This window comes from Chiloscyllium punctatum, chromosome 18 (assembly GCF_047496795.1).
Source record: "Chiloscyllium punctatum isolate Juve2018m chromosome 18, sChiPun1.3, whole genome shotgun sequence".
Classification (NCBI taxonomy): domain Eukaryota; kingdom Metazoa; phylum Chordata; class Chondrichthyes; order Orectolobiformes; family Hemiscylliidae; genus Chiloscyllium; species Chiloscyllium punctatum.
The window spans coordinates 48,119,824-48,131,396 of record NC_092756.1 but is presented as its reverse complement, the minus strand read 5'-3'; the positions used below and the strand labels follow the sequence as shown (position 1 = coordinate 48,131,396).

The following is an 11,573-nucleotide window of genomic DNA, read 5'->3' as shown; positions in this document are numbered from 1 at the left end:
GTATTTGCAGGAAACTAAGTAACATGAAATGAGTGAAAAAGTCCTTTTGGTCATGTAATCCAGTGTAGAATAGGTCAGAAAAGAAAAGTCAAAGACCTGAAACATCACTCGCATTTCTCTCTGTATTAATGCGTATTCCTGAGTTGAATATTTGCAGGACTTGTCTTCAATATCGAAAGAATTATTTTTCCCACGACAGATTCTTCATAAATCAATTTACATTTGAGGTGTTGAAACTTATTTTACTTCAGATTAAATTGGTTGAATATCCTTTCCCCCAGCCTAATATCCCAATACTGCCTTCTCTTCCATGTATATACAAGCTGCTCCAGGTGAGGTTGCAGCTCCCAACCTGACGTTCCATTGCTCCTTGCTGCTCAATGTCAATAGAAGCTTCTGCAAGTAAGATTGGAGCTCCCACACTGATGTCCCAATGCTCCATGGTGCTCCATATCATTAAATGCTGATCCAGGTGAGAGTGGAGCTCCCAGACTGATCTCGCAAAGCTCCCTGCTCCATGTTAAATGAAGCTGGCCCAAATGAGATTGATGTCGCAGTCTGATGTCCCAATGCTCCCTGGTACTCCATGTCATGAAAAGCTGCTCCAGATGAGGGTAGAGCTATCCAACTGATCTCGCAATGATCCCTGGTCCATGTCAACAGATGTTGCTCCAAATGAGGTTGGATCTCGCAGTCTGATGTCCCAATGCTCCCTGCCGCTCCATGTTAATAAAAGCAGCTCCAGGTGTGGTTGGAACTCCCAGTCTGATGTCACAATGCTCCTTGGTCCATGTCTACAGAAGCTGCTCCAGATGAGGTGGGAGCTGCCATCCCTGGCAGCTCCCTCACCTCTATACGATCATAGAAATATGATGCAATTCTGGAGCCATTGGTGGAATATCCGTACCATGAGAACTTAATCGTATTTTTCATCACCACCGAATCATACTAAAATACTTTCTTTCTTAAACTTTATTTAGCATGTGCATATTGCAGTCAATGCGAAGTAAGATAATTGTGTTAACTGACGTATGTTCAATAAAAATTACAACTTATTTTTCATGTTGAGTTACTGCTACTTAAAAAGGATAATGTTTTTTTTAATAAAATCATAGTTTTATTCCGTGTAAGCGAACGTGGTTTGTATTATTTAAATTGAACTTGTTCGCTGTGTAAAATGATGAAATAGATCTCAAATTCAAAATAAAATTGGTATTGTTGTCATCCACCTTGAAATGTGGTCATAGAGATATACAGCATTGAAACAGACCCTTCAGTCCAACCTGCTCATGCCGGCCAGATATCCCAACCCAATCTAGTCCCACCCGCCAGCACCCGGTCCATATCCCTCCATACCCATCCTCTTCATATTCCCATCCAAATGCCTCTTAAATGTTGCAGTTGTGCCAGCCTCCACCACATCCTCTGGCAGCTCATTCCGTACACGTACCACCGTCTGTATGAAAACGTTGTCCCTTAGGTCTCATTTATATCTTTCCCCTCTCAAACTAAACCTATGCCATCTAGTTGTGGACTCCCTCATCCCAGGGAAAAGACTTTGTCCATTTATCGTATCCATGCCCCTCATAATTTTGTAAACATGTATAAGGTCAGCCCTCAGCCTCCAATGCTCCAGAGGAAACAGCTCCAGTCTTTTCAGCCTCTCCATAATGCTCAAACCCTCCAACCCTGGCAACATCCTTGGAAATCCTTTCTGAACCCTTTCAAGTTTCACAACATCTTTCCAATAGGCAGGAGACCAGAATTGCACGCAATATTCCAACAGTGGCCTAACCAATGCCCTGAACAGCCGCAGCATGACCTCCCAACTCCTGTACTCAATACTTTGAACAATAAAGGAAAGCATGCCAAACGCCATCTTCACTATCCTATCTACCTGCGTCTCTACTTTGAAGGAGCTATGAACCTGCACTCCAATGTCTCTTTCTTCAGCAACATTCCCAAGCCCCTATCATTATTTGTATAAGTCCTGCTGAGATTTGCTTTCCCAAAATGCAACACCTCGCATTTATCCGAATTAAACTTTATCTGCCATTTTAAGCCCATTTGCCCATCTGGCCAGATCCTGTTATAATCTGAGGTAACCCTCTTCGTTGTGCACTACATCTCCAATTTTGGTGTCATCTCTAAACTTACTAACTGTACCTCTGTTGCTGATATCCAAATCATTTATGTAAATTATATAAACTCGAGGACGCAGCACCGATCCTTGTGGCACTCCACTAGTCACAGGCCTCCAGTCTGAAAAGCAACCCTCCACTGCCACACTCAGTCGTTTACCTTCGAGCCAGTTCTGTATCTAAATGGCTGGTTCTCCCTTTATTCCATGAGATCTAACCTTCCTAATCAGTCGTCCATGAAGTCCAAATAGATCACATCTACTACTCTGCCCTCATCAATCTTCTTTGTTACTTCTTCAAAAAAACTCAATCAAGTTTGTGAGACATGATTTCCCACGAAAGCCATGTTAGGTATTAGAACGAAACGTCTGTTAATGACATTCGTTTAAAGACACTTTAGATGTTTATGCAGCATTAATCTGTGGTTATTGATGAACAGTTTATGTTCACTTCCTGCAGTTAACATGCTGATTTCTCCAGTTGTTCATAGTTCAGTGTGATGCATCCAGTGTGTGCATAACGAGAGGGAGCTTGCTTCCCACATCTCGTGTTTATCTGTGTCTTATATCCAACCTTCATCAATGGCAAGAGCAAGGGGGAAAGGGCGAGACCAATGTGTAAGTCTGTCCGTGCCAATGCACGGTACCCACATTGGCAATTCTCTACTGTGCATTCACAGCCAGTTTTCTGTACCGCTACACCCACCCCCTGCACCTTTTTAAATATCTCTATTATTTTGTGGTGTCTCTCTGTGCTCTTACCAGCAAGATGAATCATATCTACGCAACCTGCTCCAGATTTCATGTGATAAAACACTCATTAAGAATCCCATTGCATTAAACATGCACATCGCATCTCTCGTTATTTCGTTTCCCTGGATCTCTTTCATAAGATTAACGATCACAGCAACTTTACTTGGAAAAGAAAATCGCGTTCCTTTTCATTATCCCAATTCAGTCTCCATTTCGTTAAGTTCAGGCTTCGGTCTCAAATTATTCTTTGAAGTTTTATAATGTGGTCGATACAGATAAACTTACCATTTGAGTTCCAACTTCAATAAGACAGCTGTGATAATCCAAAAACAGCGACGAGAGTGGGATTCGAACGCACGCGTGTAGAACACAATAGATTAGCAGTTCATCGCCTTAACCTCTCGGCCACCTCGTCGCATTAGCATTGTAGGGTAGAACATAATCTCCCAGACGATCACAATCTCATCATCTCTGGGGAATCTCCCATTCACAGCCTCCAACCTCATTGTCCATTAACCTCACACTGCCCGATTCTCCCTCCTTCCTAAGATCTGCTGTCTCTGCCTGCGCCTGTTTAACCCGACTCATCTCTTTCTACCTCAACACCTTCCTGTCTCCCCAGTCCAGGAAATTCTTACCTACGTTTGTGACACCACCTATGCACTTCATCTCCTCCAAGACTTTAATTTCCCTGGTCCACAATGCGTCATCTTCACATTGGAGATCCAGTCCCAGTACACATGCATCAGCTATGACGGAAGTCTCCAAACCCTCTGTTTCTTCATCTCACCCCATCCCAACCAGTACCCTTCCACCGACACCCTCATCCAGCTGGCTAAACTGGTTTTCACCCTCAACAACTTTTCTGTCCAATCCTCCCACATCCTCCGAACCGAAGGGGTAGCCATGGGCACACACATGTGACCTAGCTATGCCTGCCTGTTTGTCAGATATGTGGAATTGTCCAACTTTCGCAGTTACTCTGGCACCTCTCTCCACTTGTTCCTCCGCTACATTGATGAATTCATTGGCCCCACTTCCTGCTCCCACGAGGAGGTTGAACAGTTCACCAATGAACACCTTTCTCCCAGAACTCAAATTCACCTGTATCTTCTTGGGAGCTCCCTTCCACTTCTTGGACCTGTCCATCACCGTCTCCAGCGAATGACCAATGACAGACATATATTACAAGCCCACCGACTCCCACAGCTACCAACACGACACCTCCTCCCTCCCCACCTCGTGTAAAAACACCATCACTTATTCCTAATTCCTCCGCCTCGAGCGCATTTTCTCCCAGGATGACCAATTCCACCTCAGAAAGTCCCAGTTGGTCTCCTTCCCACGTGGTTGACGATGCCCATCAGTGCATCTCCTCCACTTCACTCACCACCGCCCTTCAGCCCCACCCCTCCCGCAACAAGAACAGAATCCCATGGTACTCAACTTTCACCCCATCAAACTGAGCATAAAACACATCAGACTCCACCACTCCTGCAATCTCCATACAGACCCCACTGTCAGGTATATATTTCCCTCCACACCCCTATCAGCATTCTGAAAAGACCATTCCATCCACGAACACCTAGTCAGGTCTACAACCCCCAATAAACCCACACCCCACTATTGGCATATTTCCATGCCACCGCAGGAATGGTAAAGGCAGCTCCCACACCACTCCACTCATCTCCGTCAAAGGCCCCAAGGGATCCTTCCACATCTGTTAGAAATTCACCTGTACAACGTATAATGTCATCTACTGCATCTGTTGAACCCAGTGTGGTCTCCTCGACATCAGGGAGACAGGACACCTTCTTGCAGATCATTTCAGAGAACATCTTTAGGACGACGCACCCACCACCTTCACCATCCCGTGACTGAACACTTCAACTCCCCCTTCCCACTCCGTCAAAGACGTGCAGGTCCTGGGCCTCCTTCAGCGCCAAACCATAACCACCCAATACCTGGAGGACGAATGCCGTATATTGCGCCTTTGAATTCTGTCACCTCACAGGATAAGTGTGTATTTGAATAGTTTCCTCATTTCCCGTGCCTCAAGTCTCAAGCCTCAAACTTGGGACCGCCCTCTGGACTCATTCCATCACGGCTCCTTCTGAACTATCATCTTCTCCCTCACCTTCATCCAACCACCACTTTCCCAACTATCTCCCCCAACCCCAAATCCCTACCATTTATCTATCAGTCCCGAAACAAAAGCCTTATTCCTGTTGAAGGGCTTATGTCTGAAACGTGGATTCTCCTGCTCGTCGGATGCTGACTACCTGCTGTGCTTTTCCAGCACCACACTTCCGACTCTGATCTCCAGCATCTGCAGTCCGAACTTTCTCCTAGGAATAATCAATGACCTCGGAGTGAAGATGTCCCTGGATTGCAGTGATCACAGTGTGTCTGAGTTTTGCGTGTATTTTGGGTGAGGGTAGTCTGGGTCTGAGACGAGCGCTTAACCCCCAGACAACGGGAATGGTATCAGATAACGAAGTTAGGGTGGGCTGAAGTGAAGTGGAAAATTCTGTCAGAAGGTGGGTCAGTACAAATGCATCACATCACCCAGACTGTAAAAGATACGCAAAGCAACTTCAATGCAGGCACAATAACAGGTAAATTAGAAAGAAGACAATTGAACACACTGAGATGGAGTGGAATTATTTATGAGAAAGGATTAAATATTGAAGCTATTTTACATAGAGACTGTCGTCACATTGGAAAAAGGAATTTCCTGCAAAGTAACGGTGATATTTGCCTGCGACATCACAATTCCGAGAGACACTGACATATTATCTTCTGCAACAGCGTGGCCTAGTGAAAGCATGATCGGCCCATCATCAGAATTCAATACTTCAAAGCTCTCCTCTGCGCTGTACAACCTATTTGCTGCTCCTGTAGTCAGATCCCAATCGCTTCACAGTGTATCTTTTACTGCTTCCTGCCTCACGTAAATACTTGAAACATGATCCAATCCCTAGTGTTTCCGCTTTAACCCATATTTTGTAACTCCCGAGCTGACACAGGTACGAGTGACCAATTGGCCTTTTCGAGCGCTCTCACTCTGTATGATCTGAATGATAAAATGCACTGTATCTGATCCGCAGAACACACTGCAGAAATTATCCCATCCCAGCGGACTGAGCTGCCTCCATTGATCGAGCTGTTTCCATTGGTAGAGTATCACAAAGTCACAGCGAACGTCTTTTGATGTCATCCGCGAAGGTACTTGCTACAAAAAAGCAGAAGACGGCTGGAAACTGCTCTCATCAGTGCGATATACAGAGGCCCAGCGGGATCCTAGTGGCCATAAACCAGAAATCAATGGATAAAATATTCTTCTTTTTAGAAGAATCCAATTCAGACCATCAAGTTAACACTTCCTGGGGAGAAAATGGTAGTGGAAGAGCGGACAGTCTCAACTGGTTGCAGCATTTACAATCTTGGTCCGTGTGACAACAAAAGCAGAAACATGGAACTGTTTATCTTGCTTCTGAAAAACAGGTTAGCAAATTTTGAAGAGCATATTTTTCCCTGGTGTTCATGATATGACCAATAGCAGAATATGGTTCCCTGAGTATGGTCTGACTTCTGTGTTATGGACTGTGATATTCTGCTCGCATGATCTGAACACAAAAAAGAAATTACTCAGTGACAATATCTGCTGAATCGGATTCCGTGAAGAACAGAAGCCGATGGAATGAAAAGAGCCATAAGAGCGGGAATGCAGCAAATTATTTTCCAGACTCGAGGAGAGTGCACAGTACTGTTTCCAGGGGTCAATATCTGTGCAAGTAGACTGAAACAGCGTTGGGTGTTGTTGTACTGCATCTTTTGTATAATGGTACAAAAGCACTGAACTTTTGTATAGAGGGGACAACTTCAAAATCCCCAAAGAGGCAAAACACACAAATTCGGCAAACAACAAAGTAACCACACAATTTGGTGTTACATCATGCAGTAAACTTCCCTGCTCAAATTTCGTTCAAAATCGCTCTCTGTCTAAATCCGAAGACTGATATTCGAACAGTGAATGGTCTTCGTCAATAGAAACTGCTCTGATCTCACAACTTCAGTATTTCATACCCAACCCCTTATGTATGACTAGCAATAGTGATTGATCCCTCACTGTGTAACTTCAGCCCACGGAGAGAACAAAAAACTATAAGAACAACAGTCATGTATGTAACTAGGATTTGACCCGATTCTGCTGCAACCAATCTATTCAGCTGTAATTGAAATTGCTTCCACCTTTCCGTGTCGGTTATAAGTTTGCACAGCTTAGTGGTGAGTTTTCATTCATTGAATTGGACCTAGCATCCTTTCTCAGGTTGAAATATATAGGGATATAAAGACAAGATAAAAGACACGGGCAGTGTTTCCTGGACTATAAACACGTTAGGAATGACACGGTCATGATACCATGTCGTTAGAAACGATGGAAATGAGGTTTACTGGGAGATAAAGCCACTAGAAACGAAAAGAGGGGGTTTAATGGGATGGTGGCATTGAATAAGGAATAATGCGGGAGAAATCAGGAAAGACTTAGTTGTGTCTGAAGAGAGGTTATCCAGCTGATGTGAAGTTGTTACGAGTAAATACGAGGGAAATTCCCTCGTTTAGGTGAGTGGACACTAGACGTTAGAACTTCAAACCCATCGGGAAATGATAAAGAAGTTTGGAGTAGGTATTTTTATTCTGAGAGTTATTGAATTCGGAGATGAATGTTCAGAAATAGAATCATTTTAGGAGCTGATTCAAGAATATTTGAAAAGCGAGTGCAGGCAGACAAGGAGTGAATTAGATTTGATTAGATTACTTATAGTTTGGAAACAGGCCCTTCGGCCCAACAAGTCCACACCGACCTGTTGAAGCGCAATCCACCCAGACCTATTCCGCTACATTTACCCCTGTACCTAACAGTATGGGCAATTTAACACAGCTAATTCACCTAACCTGCTCATGTTTGGACTGTGGGAGAAAACCGGAGCACCCTGAGCAAACCCATTCAGCCACAGGGAGAATTAAACAGCTACAGTGATTCTGGACTTCCTGGATGGGGATGCAAAATGGAAACATTCATAGGAAAGAAATTGCATAACACCTGCAACTGAAAATGTTAAGTATAAGAAGAGCTGGTGGAGTTGGAAGGTGCAGCAACTCATTCAACATGAAATATTATATGCTCTGAATGGACTGAGTTGTTTGGTGTAGCTCTACATTAAATGGAAGACGGTTAGCTCAGTCCGCTGACTAACTGGTTTATGAGAAAAGTGAGACCAACTGCGTGGGATTAATTCTCTCACTGTCTCAGGTTTCCACAAGGATCATCATCTCTACCACTCACCTGATCTGTAATATTGTGGTGCCTCTAGTGAGCAAGATTTGGCCTGTCGATGTAAAACATCATTATCATTGCCATCTGTTGTCTTGAACATTTGGTCATAATCAACCGAAAGGGGAGTGAGTCCATTTAATACTCTTTTATCTCCGCTTGAAAAATCCTGCATCAAGATTCAACCTTATTCCAGATGGACCCTTTGTTCCTCACAAAAGCAAAACTACTTTCCCAGATCCTTTACCAGTTTTACTGACAACAGTCAAACTCCAGAAGGAGTTAAATCTAATACTTTCGATTGATTGAATGAGCTGTGCAGCTTGCAGAAAATTGAATGATATGAAACGATTTATACAGACTTTCCCAGGATGTAATCCAGTGCTGGGTCAGCGATTTTAGGAAGGTAATCAAGCTAAAACTTCACCTGTGTTTCTCGATCCACAGATGGATATTCACCTGGGGAATATTTGCAGAATTTCTGTTAATAATTGGCATGTTTAACAAAGGCAAAACATTTCCCCACGTCAAAAAATGGAATTTCCAAACAAATGCTAATTTACTCAACATTGTTTTCAACTGCGCTTCAGTCTGATGTTTCAATAATCCCCGGTAAATGTCAGTAACAGCATCTTCAGATAAGCGTTGAAATTACAACCTTGGCATGTTCTGCACCTTTAAGTATTAGGCGCTGACCAATTGCGCGAATGGAGCCACAGACAGCGTAACTGTCATGTGACCTACACGTACTTTGGGAACTTTAACTCAACTGCTGTACTTTTGCTGTGATTATTAGGTTCCCTACAGTATGGAAACAGACGCTTCGGACCCAAACGTCCACACCAACCCTCTGAAGAGTAACCCAACCAGAACAATTTCCCCTCTGACAAATACACTATGGGCAATTTAGAATGACAAACTCACCTGACCTGCACAATCTTTGGACTGTGGGAGGAAACTGGAACACCCGGATCAAACCCACACATTCATGGGAGAATGCAAGGATGCCTGCCTTGAAGAAGTTTTCCTCCTCTCTCTACAGGAATCTCAGGGAGTCCCTCTCCCACTGCACAGCTCAGTTACTGTCTCCTTGACTTGTCCGACCTGCCTATCTTCTTTTCCACCTATCCACTCCACCCTCTCCTCCTTGACCTATCACCTACATCTCCTCCCCCACTCACCCATTGTACTCTATGCTACTCTCTCCCCAACTCCACCCTCCTCTAGCTGATCTCTCCATGCTTCAAGCTCACTGCCTTTATTCCTGGTGAAGGGCTTTTGCCCGAAACGTCGATTTCGCTGCTCGTTGGATGCTGCCTGAACTGTTGTGCTCTTCCAGCACCACTAATCCAGTATTTGGTTTTCAGCATCTGCAGTCATTGTTTTTACCTTTTTCTCCTCCATGTAATCCAGGAACACTTGCCCATCGTGACTCTTCACAACTAGTATCTCTGTCTATATCTGGATAATTAAGTTTCTCGGTCGAACTAATCTGCAGTATTATATCGCTCTCAAATGCCCCTGCATATTTATTCTCTCCACCCTTTCCAATGATTGCTGGCCGACAGAGTGTACCTCACAGTGTAATTATATACTTTTTGTTCTGTAGCTCCAGCCAAATTCATTCTGTCCTTGGACGGATTCTCTTTCTCTTGGACTCCTTAACTAACGCTAATCTAAATCAATACTTCTACCTTCATCCTTTCCCTTCCCTTCTATCATTTTGGAATCCTTTATACTCAGCAATATTTAACACCAAGTCCTGCCATTCTTGAGCCAGCTCTCGGTGATCAGTCCATCAGATTTCCTCACACCAATCTGCATCTGGAACTCCCCGCACTCCGGGTATTCATGTCTATGCAGAGTACCACAGATTAAGGCTTTCTTTCTTACTCCATCTTCCACTGATAAACTTGCTGTTGTAAATTAGTACCAACTGCATCTCCCATTATTTTGAGAATCCTGGTAGGCTCCTCCACGATTCCTTTTTGGATCCTAAGCACACACCAAGTTATTTTCAACCCCTCCCACACACCCCGTAGACATTTAGTCCCAGCTCTGTCACGTTAGCCCATCCAGCTTGTACAGTTGCTGCTTTCCCCAGAACCACTCCCAATTTCCCAGGAATCCCAGGAAACTGAAGCCTTTTCTGCTGCAGCACGGTCATCTACCTAAAACTCCGAGTTCTGTTCTCACTTGGACACGGCACTGGGAGTATTCCAGGGATTGCCACATTTTTGGTCCCGCTTGCTAACCATCCACCTAGCTTCCTAAATTCTGATGCCCAGTCCACTTCACCTTCCTACCCAGGTCATTCCGAACAAAGTGGACATGACATTTGACTGCTCACTGGCCTTCGGACGAATGTCCTGCAGACACAGTGACATTCTTAACCCCCCCTATCCTGGAATTATATACATGCTGACATCTTCTTCAATTTCCTGTCTCCCCTGTGCCTTTTGCTCCTTCTTCCTCTCCTGTACATTTAGGCTGCATGTGGTACCAGACATGGCTCTGACTACACTCACCTGAGCAGCCAACACCTACATCAGCTTCCAAACTGGGAAACTGAATTGGGAGGGAGACATCAGGCTATTCCTGGATTCCCCGACAGTTTCTCTTCAACTGCCTAGTCCCCTATTCCCTTCCATATTCCAGGCCGTCATGTCTGCAGTGTGATCTACTCTCTGTTTGTTCTATCTCCCTAACTCTCAGCATAACACAGTCTCTAGTCACTGTCTGAGCTCCAAGACCCAGTGTTTATCTAGGACATCCGCAGGGGCTATAACTTCCCAATGGAACAGAATACATTTTCCTTCTGACAAATATGTCTTGCCATGTCGTAAAATGCATCATGATTAGAGTAACTTAACGAATTACTTAGAATGAAGTTAACATCAGGGAAATAACAATATGGTTAAGTACCTTATTCAACCATGGCTTCCTGAGGGAAATTTACTATACTAGTTCAGAATTTCACTTCTCCCTCTTATTTCTGTGTTAAACCCTTATTTCAGAGTTGAAAAACTAAATTTGCTAACTTATAGCAATTAACAGACAGTTGCTTATAACGGTGTATTTATCAGCCAATGAACTTACAGCCTTTTCTGTGATGGCTCTTGCACTTCTGTCAAACTCAGTGCAGGCAGGTCCCAGCAGCAGAAAGTTATCTCTGTGCCTCCCAGGTACGTATAATCCCCCAGCTCCCACTCCACTCTGCTCCTTCACAGGGTCACAGTCTTTGTGACTCCCAGGGACGTGTAATCCTCCAGCTCCCACTCTACCCTATTCCCTCACAGCGTCACCATCTCTGTGACTCACAGGTACATGTAATCCTCCAGC

General features: G+C 44.2%; 1 non-coding gene across 1 annotated transcript; it reads right to left on the bottom strand.

Moving 5' to 3' along the window:
* Positions 1 to 3,226: 3,226 nt before the first annotated feature.
* Positions 3,227 to 3,308, bottom strand: trnas-gcu (transfer RNA serine (anticodon GCU)). Its single transcript has one exon. It is a non-coding gene; the product is annotated as a tRNA-Ser (tRNA).
* Positions 3,309 to 11,573: the final 8,265 nt, after the last annotated feature.